This window comes from Symphalangus syndactylus, chromosome 10 (genome assembly GCF_028878055.3).
Source record: "Symphalangus syndactylus isolate Jambi chromosome 10, NHGRI_mSymSyn1-v2.1_pri, whole genome shotgun sequence".
Classification (NCBI taxonomy): domain Eukaryota; kingdom Metazoa; phylum Chordata; class Mammalia; order Primates; family Hylobatidae; genus Symphalangus; species Symphalangus syndactylus.
Genome location: NC_072432.2, coordinates 93,480,326 through 93,493,929, shown reverse-complemented (window position 1 = coordinate 93,493,929; position 13,604 = coordinate 93,480,326). Strand labels below are relative to the sequence as shown.

The 13,604-nt window shown below is 35.2% G+C and overlaps 1 long non-coding RNA gene across 1 annotated transcript in view; it reads left to right on the top strand.

Annotated features, from left to right (window-relative positions):
- The window catches only part of LOC134731543 (uncharacterized), a 136,147-nt gene extending 124,527 nt beyond the window's left edge, over positions 1-11,620 (top strand). Inside the window, exon 3 of the long non-coding RNA XR_010113895.1 lies at positions 11,308-11,620. This is a non-coding gene — a long non-coding RNA (uncharacterized lncRNA). The remainder of the gene's footprint in view (positions 1-11,307) is intronic.
- Positions 11,621-13,604: the final 1,984 nt, after the last annotated feature.

Below are 13,604 nucleotides of genomic sequence, written 5' to 3'. Positions count from 1 at the left end.
TATTGAACTGGATATTAAAGGGAGAAGATTCATTTACTGAAACTTACAGCAAGGCTATTTTGGAGAATAAATGAGAAGTGTGACTATGAAAATGGAAAATAAAATGCAAATGTAGCAAAAATATACAATTTAGTTTGATTACAGTATAGGTCAGCTTGGCAGATGAGCTGCTTGAAATAGATGATCAAGATTGTATGAGTTAATTCTGTGGCATGCTGAGACATTACTGACAGTGTTTCTAATGCCCTGCACCAGGAAGCACGTAATTACTGCTGTTATTATGGAGGATATGAATGTGGTCTCCTAGCAATATGCTAAATATCTTATCTCTTGAGCACTTTAAATGCTTCATCTGCTCCTACTGGTAAAGACTTGATTTATATAGAAAGCAGCAACAAAAAAATTAAAAGAAGTAAAGGCATTATTAATTCCTAAAGTAGGTTATACCAATAAAGATAATGTGTATATTAAATATATAAAATAGAGATTATATATTTCATCTATATAATTGAAACTAATATTGATTTTAAGATTATTTCTCAGTGAGTGAGTAATACAGGGAACATTTACTTGTTCTATAGACAAAATGATCTTACCTACTAAATAGTTATTGATGAACATGAGGAACTATAAATACAAATGCAAACCTGCATAATAAATGAGATTGTGGTCATTTGAATTATTGAATATTTATTTTTTATTTTAAATATATTATCTATATCTTTAAACTAAAAACTCTTTTGTATGTCTGCAAAACACTGATTGAAATGTACTAGGTAAAATGAAATTTAAAAATTCAGGAAAAAATATGATCTACAAATACCACTGAAAAAAGTAATTACATAAATTGTTACACAAATTAATTTTAGAAATAAGTCCTCTGTTCTAAGTGAAGCTGTCTATACAGCACGATATCATGCTTTCCCTGTCATACAGTGCATATTGTTTATGTGTGAGGCATAACGCCAAGCACCATGAATTTTCCTCCAAAGCCTAGATAAATTAGATAACATTGAAAATACAAATTAATAATAAATTACTCTTCTTCCATCCAAGTATTTGTTTCTAGAATCACATAATACAAAAACCTTGTATAAATTCACTAGAGGTGATCCCAGAAAAATAAAACATTGCTGTTGTTTTTTTCTCCCAGATTTTCACAGGTAACTCCAGAATGTGTGTTGGTCACTGGCAATATTTAATAAATATCTAAGGGATGTTCAAAGGTGTCATATACAATCTCACCTTAATTTGTCATCTTAATTATTCTGTTAATAAAAGTTAATAACCCCCAACTAAGATCAGCATTAACAAAATAGAAGTGGGGCATTATAGATGCTAATAGATGAGAGTTATGTTTTACTAGATTTCTATCCTAGAGTAAAATCCTACTGTCCTAATTCTGAGAAAAATAGGGATAGATATCTATTTACAGCTACTTCTTTAATAAATTCATAGTCTTACTTTTCTAAAAATGAGGGAATATTTGAGAAATATTTTCTTACCAGGAGCATTTGAGTAATAATATTTGTAAATTAAGTATCTTTTTCTAAACTCAGATAATTTTTGTGTTGATAATTAGTATCATACAAGCATTGACTCAATTCACTGCTTATACCAAATTATTCAATTGATAGTGATTTTGTCAACTGCAGCTGTCTTTCTCTCCAGAACTCTATTCCATACCGTAGTTTATTATGCTCATTTGCCTAATTCTACAGAGATGAAGACCAAGTAGTCTAAATTATCATACCAGCACACATATAAAACAAAGTAAATCTAGAAATAAGGTTAAAATAAAAGATGAAGTAGGAACAAATTCTGCACTGTTGCTATATGCTGGGCTATTTATGTATATAATCAGAAATAATTTTTACAGTGACTCTGGAGGTAATGGGTTATTTTTAACCCCCCATAATAAATTGAAAAACCGAGGTGCCAAATGCTAACTTACGAAACGAACACGTGTTAAGGAAGTGGGGAAGCTATCTAGCCCAATATCTATATTCTCTGTTACTCCATAATACATAAGGCAAAAAGTGTGACATGACATAATATGAAATGCACATAAAGGGACTGATAACAGGAATAAAAATGGCCTGTACTCTCTGAAGGTCCTATAGTCTACAGTCTTTCAGGAAGGCTGCCAATTTGCAAATCATACACAAAATAATAGAATAATTAAATGTTGCTCACTAAAGTGATGACAGAATATGGTTATAGTCAGTGTCAGGATGATAAGTAAAAATAGTAGTTTCATGTCATTTATTTACTTTATTTAATAAATATTTGTTAATTTTCTTGCAGGTGTCCAGCACAGTTCTATATATTAGGCTTTGAAATGTGACCAGAAAAAATACTTATAAAATAAGTATTCCATAGAAAATAAAGACAAGATTTAGCTAAAAATAAATAGTTAAGCAAATAAAAAGTTAGCTTCAGATATTGATAAATACTATTAGGGTGGGAAAAAAAGTAATGTGATATAGTGACTTAGAATAGCCACTTCAAGTGAGATTACATTTAAGCTAAACCCGAAGGATTCAAGTTAGTGGGCCACCACTTAAAAGCGGTCTTTCAAGACAGAAGGAATAAATGCAAAAGCTGTGACACTGTAGGAGTTTTGGTGTTTCCCAGGGACAGAAAGAAAAAAAAAGTGATAAGTTATAACAATCTAGAAGGTAAGTAGAGATGAGGTTGAAGAGATAGGTGTGTACTATCCATCTGGAGGCTTGAAGGCCATGGTGAGGTGCTTGAATTTATTCTGAAAACAGTGGCAAGTTAGAGGGTTGTATTCAGAAGAATGAAATGGCATGTTTCTTAAATTATTAAAAAGATTAGATCAGATGTATGCTTCTGGGAAAGATGGAATAACAAGAATGAGATTTTCTCTCCCGTCTGAACAAACAAAAAACAAACAAATGAGATAAACCAATAAGAAAGCCAAAGAACAAACACAACACAGTGTTTTCAAGAAAATTGGCATTAGACAAAGAACTATGATTACATCAATCAACTCAGAAAAATCATTTGACAAAATCCAATATCCGTTTATTTCAAAACTCTCAGTAGGTGCAATCAGGTAAAAAATAAAAATAAATAAAGATAAAAATAATAGGCATACAGATTGAAAAGAACAAAGTAAAACTTTTTTCATAGTTGTCATGAAATTATTTGTGCATCATATAGATATAATATAGAACTCGTATCCCTAATATACAAAGCACTTTATAAATACAATACAATTTTTTAAAAATTGATAAGATACTTAAACATACACTTAACGAAGATGATACACAGATATCAGTGAAGCAAATACAAAAAACAAAATGATGACCATCATCACTAGTCATAACAGAAATGCAAATTAAACCACAATGATATACCACCACATACCTACTAGAATGACTAAAATAAAAAATACTGGTATACCAAATGCGGGGGAGGATGTGGAGGAGCTGAAACTCTCATACAATAACCATGGGAGTGCAAAATTTTAGAATCACTTTGGATAATTGTATATCCATTTCTTAAAAAGGCCAGGGGCCAGGTGCAGTGGCTCACGCCTGCAATCCCAGCACTTTGGGAGGCCGAGGTAGATGAATCACGAGGTCAGGAGTTCGAGACCAGCCTGGCCAACACGGTGAAACCCCGTCTCTACTAAAAATACAAAAAAATTAGCTGGGCGTGGTGGCGGGCACCTGTAATCCAGGTACTCAGGAGGCTGAGGCAAGAGAATCGTTTGAACCTGGGAGGCAGAGGTTGCAATGAGCCGAGATCGTGCACTCCAGCCCAGGCGACAGTGCGAGACTCTGTCTAAAAAAAAAAAAGCCAGGAAATATAAGGACACTAAGACATAAACAGATGTGCCTTGTTTAAGAAGCAGCAAGTGCCAGGGGCGGTGGCTAATTCCTGTAATCTCAGTACTTTGGGAGGCCTAGACGGGTCAGTCACCTGAGGTCAGGAGTTTGAGAGCAGCCTGGCCAACATGGTGAAACCCCGTCATTACTAAAAAATACAAAAATTAGCCGGGCGTGGTGGCGGGCACCTGTAATCCCAGCTACATCTGAGGCAGGAGAATCGCTTGAACCCGGGAGGCAAAGGTTGCAGTGAGCCAAGATTGGGCCATTGCACTCCAGCCTGGGCGACAGAGCAAGACTCCATCTCAAAAAAAAAAAAAAAAAAAAGCAGCAAGCAATACAGTGAGTCTAGGTCTAGAGGCAGAATGGTAAATGTAAGAATGGTAAATCAAGTCAGAAACTCAAAGAGGACCAGACATTGCAGAGAATTGTAACCTAGTTGTTGTTAGCATATTGACCTTTACTTTGACTGAGATGAGAAGTCATTGGAGAGTTTTGTGCAGAGGACAAACATGACCAGAGTTTATAATAGAATTACTGTTTTTCATTGTGAGAATAGACTGTTGATAATAAAATGTAGTGGTAAAGGGTTTGAAACAAATAATTTAGGAGACTTTTGTAGTGCCCCAAGCAAGAGACAATAAATGGTTTGTCAAGATTGGTAAAGGTGGATATATTTTGATGCTAGATATATTTTGAAGATATGACTGATGATTTGTTGGATTAATGTCTGAGGTAAGGGTAAGTCTAGATTAACTACGAGAGTATTGGCTTGAATAGCTGTTAGGATGAAGTTTTCATGATCTGAAATGAGAAAGATTGCCAATGGAAGATTTTAGAAGAGAAACAAGGGATTTATTTTTTAATACTGAATACTCATAAATTAAATGTATACAAATTGTAAATTAACCTTAGCAAAAGAGCATTTGTTCATTGCTTACAAAAATAGAAGGTAAACAAATAAAAAAATTACACATACAATCAAATATTGAGGCTAGAAAGGGGGAATATTGGGAGAAGCTAAAGATGATGTAATGGTAGAGATAATACAGTAACAATATATTAAATATGATTCTTAATATTTTGTAGATATCAGGATTAAAAAACTGGCATTTTCTGGAAAAAAATATTTTTCAATGCCTCAGAAAATTATTAAATATTGAAGAGAATGTATGATGTGAAAATTCACGTTGAAAATGTCATTGAACACTGATATGTAATACAAAAAATTCTCAGCATATGGAAGTTAATTTGTAAGGCTATATTGTTAAACTAATTTTGAGAAAGACAGAAGAGAATACATAGGCCATAATTAATGTTTAGCATGAATATATTTTGAGTGTCTATTTCCGGTACATTTTCAAACAATTTGCCAGGAGTTGCTAAAGTGTTTTCTTATTAACTCGTGTTCTGCTTCTCTTTTATCTTCTCGGTTCTGGGTTACCAGCTGTTGCCATACATTTTTGGGTACTTATAGTGCATTGGTAGCTCCTTGACAGCAAGGCTGATATAGTCATTGTAATCATCAAAACTGATGTTTGCAATTGCTCAAAGGTTATACTTTGCTGCTCTAGCTACATTATTAAAGGATTTTATTTGTAAAAATCTTTGTATAAAAGGTTTATTGTAGGTGTAAATTTTATGTGTTAGATTGCACTTTATAGAAACCTTTTGAAAAATACTTTGGCAATTCTTTGTATTCTCTATAATAGGTGTCCTGTAGAATTTTTATTCTCAGGGAGCATGAATCTTTTCTTCTGGGCTGAGGGCAGTCGGGAATGTTATTTTCTTTTATTGTTATTATTATTACTGTTATTACTGCTGTATCTTGTTTCTTAGTTTCAAATATCTCCTACTCTATGACATTCTGGTTAAAGTCAATGTGCCCTCTCACTGGAATAATTTGCATTATTCCTACTGATGTCATTGATACTGAAACTACTCTTATTCATCATTGAACTAATCTTTATATACACATTAAGCATCATGTAATATTTAAGTTGTTTCCTTTTCATTTTTTTTTTTTTTTTTTTGACAGTCTCGCTCTGTTACCCAGACTGGAGTGCAGTGGTGTGATCTTGGCTCACTGCAACCTCCACCTCCTGGGTTCAAACGATTCTCCTCCCTCAGCCTCCTGAGTAGCTGGGATTATAGGCACATGTCACTATGCCTGGCTAATTTTTGTATTTTTAATAGAGATGGGGTTTTACCATGTTGGTCAGGTGGTCTCAAACTCCTGACCTCAGGTGATCCACCCACCTCAACTTCCCAAAGTGCTGGGATTACAGGCGTGAGCCACCACACCCAGCCTCCCTTAAATTCTTAATGTCAGAAATATTCTAATTTCATTTCTAAATTTCATATAATCATGTAATGACAATACGATAAAGATTTTTTAAATAGTGCTAATTTGTACCTTAGATAATACATTAAATTCTATTTAATCTTCAATTTACTCTTACCTAAATATCTTTTTACCACACCTCAGTACTCTTTGAAGGTAATCAACTGAACAATTTTTTTTTCTGGAATTTTTTTCTTTATTTAGATCAGTGTAATCACTGTACACACTCTCATTTTTGCTTGAATATTCAGTTTATAAGAAGTATGTTTTATACTGTTTTTTGTCACTGTAGTGATTTAAAAAAAAAATTAACATGTTTTTTAAGCCCAAGTTTAGCTAAAGCTTACTGAAAACTTATTTATCTATAAACCTTTTTCTTTCTCTAGATTGCACCAAAGACATTTTTATGTAATAAGTTTTCAACAAATCATTATTGATTTCTAATTATTTTTAATTTTTTAGGATACAACTGTTTGTCTGAAATTATCTCTACTTTTTAGAAAGCTGTGGTATGTAATAATATTATAGTAATAATTTTAAGTGTATTTTTAGGATTTTTTAAAAGTTTATGTTTTTTCATCAAGTGTGCATCCATTCTCCTTGCCAGAAAGATTGGTTTGAAGATAGCTACAGAAGTCAGGCTTGAAACCAGCAGTGAGTGGCAGGTTCCTTGGCCACATAATTAGATTTCAGGTAAGCACATGACTCAATCAGAAAGCACTTGACTCAATCAGAGAGAGTACTAGAAATCATCAGAGATAGGTTGAGAATTTAAGATAAAACTGGTCTTCCTTAAATTCTTATTATTAAACAGACAAACCAAGGGCATCCGCAACCAGCTTCACCTCTTGATGCATTAGGAGTGATTTCCATAGGATTGCTGAGTCTCTTCCCATTTGCGCCCTAGATAACATGACTTTTTCTTTCTTAAGGATTTTTCTCTATTGATTATTCTCTACCTCTGATGCTTTTGAACATTTTCTACTTTCTTGGCTACCTTCCATTAACATTTAAATATTTTAAAACCTATTTTACACTATAAAACTACTAATGAACTACTCTCAACTATAAAACTTCCTTTGACTCAAGTTTCCTCTTACACTACTCACATTATACTCTTATACCCATTCTCTTAAAACTTCCCTGTTGTCACCTGTTGAGCAGCAGATTGCAGGAACCACTCCACAGCATGGTCTGAGGTGAGGAATAGCTTTGATTTTGAAAACAAAAATGTACGTGAATAGAGGTCACAAGAAAAAAGAAAGCATGGGCCTCTCATTCTCCTATCATACCAGAATGAAGTGTATAGGGACCTGTATTGATCTTTATCACACAGGAGAAAGTACCTCATCAGCAGAGAAATCAACTGCATTGCATCAGATATGTAGATTTGAATGATGGTCTATTAATAGGCATTGTGTGGGAATGCCATCTGCTCAGCACTCCTTAAGGAGTCCTTAAGGGCACATGGGACTTCCTCTGCTTGAGTGGGGGAATCTCTGCTTTTATAGGCAGCTGAAATTGGATGTAGCCTTTTTCACTGGGAGAGCTACTGTGTCCCAGGTAGCTCTTTATCTCGGCAATATGGGGTGAACACCAACACCCAGGAAGAGCAAACCTCTTGCATCATACTTTCTAAAAGGATAACTGCTTTTCTGTTGTCACTTTCTTGCCTTTGGTTTTAGTTTCCTACAACTCTGAAATTCCTTCTGTGATGTCTGTCTTCTTCTCCTATGGCTATATCCAAAGAACACTAAATTTACACTATACTTGAAATTTTGGGGGTATTCTATCACGATTGTCCTCTTACACCTTCTCAATGTGATACTTCCTCACAACCATGCTGTGTGGTTGTAATGAGCAAAGCCTCAGGTCCAATTCTGCCATACATACAAATATATATTAAGAAGCATTTATAAGCAAACTGGGTACAAAGCAGTTCATACACCCTGTACTGTCTAAAGATAACCATGAGCTCTCTGTCTCTTCAAGTACTCTGATCATACCTTCACGAAGTAGACACAAACATTTCAGAGCCAAGATACTGGACCCTAATTATCAGAAACATGTAATCAGAAATAAAAGCCAATGTCAGTAAACAATGGGACACAATACCCCAAGACAAGCATTTTCAGATACAGCTTTAGGTGCCAACCTGAGTTGAACTGTAGAGTACTTATACATAGTTTGTTATAGGTGGTGAGAATCTCCACATTATTTAAGTTAATACACATATCTTGAATACCTTCAGTTTCACTAATGGGAATCAATTTTTAACATTCATCATGATAGTTACTTTTAATATTGTGTGTTAATCTGCATATAGTATCAATTGTTAGTTAACATAGGGATTTCAGAAAAGCTAGCATCAGCCACCTCTGGGGTATGATCCTGCCCTAGATAATATTGGATGACCTCCCTGGAAGGTACATTATTGATATCAGGACAACTGAGTGTCCCTAGACTATGCACTTTTGATTACTTCAACTGACTCCCACTGGAAGTCAAAGATGAGAGTAATTGATATATGCCTTGTATCCTGCCATCAATATTGAAGTGATTTAAAGAAAATTGTAGGCATCATGTCCACTAGCAGCAGTGGAGTGTCATCTCACATGCTACTCAGTTGACTGCTAAAGTTTTAAAGCTTTAAAAGGGAGTGATCATGATCCTTTAAATTGGGATGGAACCTGCCATCAGGCATTCTTAATCCTAAAAGAAGAGCTGGGAACAGCCCCTGCTTTGGGATTCCCTAACTTAGAAAAACCTTTCACCCTCTATGTGGCTGAAAAACAAGAGATGGCTTTGAGAGGCCTAACTCAAAGGCTTGGTGATAGCCTCATACACAGTGGCTTACTTTTATGAACAACTAGATCCAGGTGGCAGCTGAGTGGCCAGGATGCTTGTAAACTGTGGCAACCACTGCTCTGTTGGTAGAAGCCAGTAAATTTACCTTGGGACAAAAATGAGATGAATGACTGCCCACCAAGTACAGGGGGTCTTACAAGCCAAATGACACCAATGGCTAACAGAAGATTGTAAATTTAACACATTTACCAAAGATAAAGTCCTTAGGTAGAGACAGGAGACTTTGGCCTATTTCCTCCATATCTGCCCATCTCTGCCTTCTTGCTTTGCTTTATATCACCATGTACTATCCAAGCTATATGTAATTTGCTTTTAAGAAATTAATGCCCAAGTTGTCCATATTATAAAAGTAACCCTTGGAGATTTTTTCTTTGTGAATTCTTAGGCAGAGAAGTAAGTTATTAATATAGTCCTCAGTTTAACAAGTTTGATATGTATCCTCCTAAAGTACATATTTTATATATATCATGTGTTCCTTTGTTGGTATTTGTGTTAAGCCATTCTTGTGTCACTATGAAGAAATACCTGAGACTGGGTAGTTAAATAAAAAAAGAAATTGAATTGGACCACAGTTCTACAGGCCGTACAGGAAGCATGGCACCAGCATCTGTTAGCTTCTGGGGAGGTATCAGGGAGCTTCCACTCATGGTGGAAGGTGAAGTGGGAGCAAGCATGTCACATGACTAGAGAGGGAGCAAAAGAATGAGGGAGGTGCCACACACTTTTAGACAACCAGCTCTTGTGAGAACTCGCTTACTATCATGAGTGAGTTACTATCATGAGTGAGTTAATAATCAAGCCATGAGGGATCCACCACCATGATCCAATCACCTCTCACCAGGCCCCACCTCCAACACTGGGGATCACAGTTCAACATGAGATTTGGGCAGGGACACAGATACAAACTATATCAGTATCTTTATTAGAAGTTGTTTTTTAGAGCAGTTTTAGTTTTATAGAAAAATTTTACAGAAAGAAGAGAAAGGGGTCCCCACCCCACTTCCCTTAATTATTACTATCTTGCAATCATGTGGTATATTTATTATAATTAATGAAGAAATAATGAACACATTATTATTAACTAAAGTTTATAGTTTACATTAGGATTAACTCCTTGGGTTGTAAAGTTCTATGGGTTTTAACAAGTGCACATAATGTCAGGTAAACATCACCATAATATCACCCAGAACCAGTTTCACCGACCTAAAAATCCCATGTGTTCTACTTATGTATACTTCCCTTTTCTTCCCACAACCTCTGGCAACCACTGATTTTTTCACTGTCTTATACTTTTGTCTTTTCCAGAATGCCATATATTTCAAATCACACTGATTGTAGCCTTTCCAAGCTGGCTTATTTCACTGAGCAATATGCATTTAAGTTTACTCCATGCATTTTAGTGGCTTTGTAGTTCTGCTTTTACTGCTGAATAATATTCTAGTGTATGGATGTACCACAATTTATTTATACGTCCATCTATTGAAAGACAACTGCATTGCTTCCAAGATTTGGCAATTATGAATAAAACTGCTATGAACATCTGCATGCAGATTTTTGTGTGTACATAAGCTCTTAACTTATTTGAGTAAATACCAGGAAGTATGATTGCTGGATCCAGTAATGAGTATACTTAGTTTTTGAAGAAACTGCCATATTGTCTTCCAGAGGGGCTATACCACCCTTACCAGCAATGAATGTGTTCCTGTTGTTCCAATTCCTCACCAGCGTTTGATGTTGTCAATGTTTTGGATTTTGGCCATTCTAATAGACATCTAGTGGTATCTTATTGTTGTTTTACTTTGTAACTCCCTAATGACATATGATGTCAAGCATTTTTAATATGCTTATTTGCCTTTTGTATAGCTTCTTTGGTAAGATGACCATTCAGATCTTTTATGCACTCTTTAATTGGGTTGTTTCTGTATTGTTGAGTTTTAAGCATTCTTTGCATATTTAAAATAATAGTCATACCAGTAGTGGCCCCAGTGGAGGGTTCTGCTCCTGGTAATCTGTGATTCTCACTGTCTGCCTCACTGTCAAGTTTTGGGGGCAGAGGCATGCCTTGTGATCTCAATACTCTAGTGGATCTCAGAAGAGTTTTCGATTTGTAGTTTGTTCAGGTTTTTTTTTTTTATTATTGATGTAAGTTTAACTCAGGATCCCTGGGTTTGTGACTATGCAGTGTGAAAAAGTACCCACTTATAAATGTTGCACCTTTAGTTTTTCTTCCAAAAGATTCCAGAAAGAAGCCCAATCCCTGCAAAACAAAAACCAGTTGGATCCAGAAACACCTGAGTTGGAGATGAGCCTTGGAAACCTCTCCTGACTACCGAAAACCCCACCCAGGGAGGAACTTATTCACCATGTTTTATACATGTGACATATGTAGAAGAATAATCAACACCTGCATCTGCCCTGCCTTTAATCCACCTCTACACACAATGACTCAGCCAACCAGCCTAAGATAAGCCCTGTTTTCACCCTCATTCAGGAGGCCAATGTTTGGGGAGTTATCCCCAGTGCCCTCTTTACTTGTTGCATGTAATAAAGCCCCCTTGTTAAATCTTCCTTGGTTGTGGTTATTGGACTGTCACTTGTCAAACAATTGGACCCACCTGTTGTGTGGATGATAGAAGGATGACAGTAATAACTTCGAAGGTCTTTACACGTCTAATCTAAAATCGGAAGTCTGACATTTGTTTTTGATTAAACTAAAGTTACTCTAAATATTTAAGATCTACTCTTTTCACTCAAAATAACAAATCCTACCAACTAATATTTTGTAATATGTACTAGCTACATATTATTTTTTCATTCTCCTAATGATGGACATCTAGGATACTTCCAACTTCCTGCTTTAACAATTATTGATCGATATATATACCCTGATAGATATACTCTTTCATATTTCTTAGTCTATACTTTCTTTTTTATTTATAACATGCTATCTGTTTTTTTCTAAATATATTACATCTATAAACTCACTTTATTTAAAAAATTATTTTGTGAGGCAAATTTTATTACTATCCTAATTTTTCAAAAGGGGAAACTGAGACACATAAAAGGTATGTAAATTCTACTCTCATAAGTGGGAATTGAACAATGAGAACATTTGGGCACAGGGAGGGGAACATCACACAACTGGGCCTGTCGGGGGCTGGAGGCCAAGGAGAGGGATAGCATTAGAAGAAATACCTAATGTAGATGACAGGTTGATGAGTGCAGCAAACCACCATGGGACATGTATACCTGTGTAACAAACCTGCACGTTCTGCACATGTATCCCAGAACTTAAAGTATAATAAAAAAAATTTTTTTAAATAAACTTGTGTGACAAAATGAGAAAAAAAACAATTTAAATTTGATTGGGACTTTCTTGAACGTATAGATTAGTGTTTGGAGAACTACATCTTTGTTATATTTAATCAATGCAAAAATTAACATGGTACATGTTATTTGGCTCCCTTTTTATATATTTCAATGGAGTTTATAAAATGGCTGTATTACAAATTGTGTGTTCTTTGTTTATAAACCAAAGTATTTTTATATCAATCACTTTATTTAATAATATGAACAAATGAATGAATTAGACATGGCAAAAATTATTAACTTATATTTACTTAAAAGAAAAAGTCTGGGCCAGGCGCGGTGGCTCATGCTTGTAATCCCAGCACTTTGGGAGGCCAAGGCGGGCGGATCACGAGGTCAGGAGATCGAGACCACGGTGAAACCCCGTCTCTACTAAAAATACAAAAAATTAGCCGGGCGTGGTGGCGGGCACCTGTAGTCCCAGCTACTCGGGAGGCTGAGGCAGGAGAATGACGGAAACCCGGGAGGCGGAGCTTGCAGTGAGCTGAGATCACGCCACTGCACTCCAGCCTGCGCGACAGAGCGAGACTCCATCTCAAAAAAAAAAAAAAAAAAAGAAATAGTCTGAGACATTTGAGGTTCTGCCCAAGGATATATAGCTTCTCTTGCAGAGTGATGCTTAAAAACCATGTCTTATCAATCCTAGGTCAGAGATCTTTATACTGCACTCTGTAGAATTACCTTTTGTAGAGATAGAAAGGGGCATTCACACAATCTAAAAAACTAAATTCCTGAGCCCAAAGTTTAATGGAAATAAATAACTTTTACAAGCACTTTAGAGAAATACCTTTTTCACTTCTCTGTAGACCCATGAAGGGGTTAGTGTTCAAGGAACACTTTGCTATGTCATGTCTGATGACAAGCAAAAAAATTGCTTAACTTGACTACATTATATTTTTTATTTAATGAAAGATAACCACAGATGCAGGTAACAAACTGATGGCAGTCTTGGAGAAGATACTTAAAATATTAAAACTAATGAGACATTATTATCTAGAATAAATAAAATTAATAAGAACATGTTGAGAAATCACTGTAAAATGGCAAAGGATGATGACTAGAAATTTCAAAGAAGAGACAGCCCAAATTATCGTTGAGCCTTATTTGAAATTAAATAACTATACTATCAAATTAACATAAATAAAAACAGTAAGATATATGTA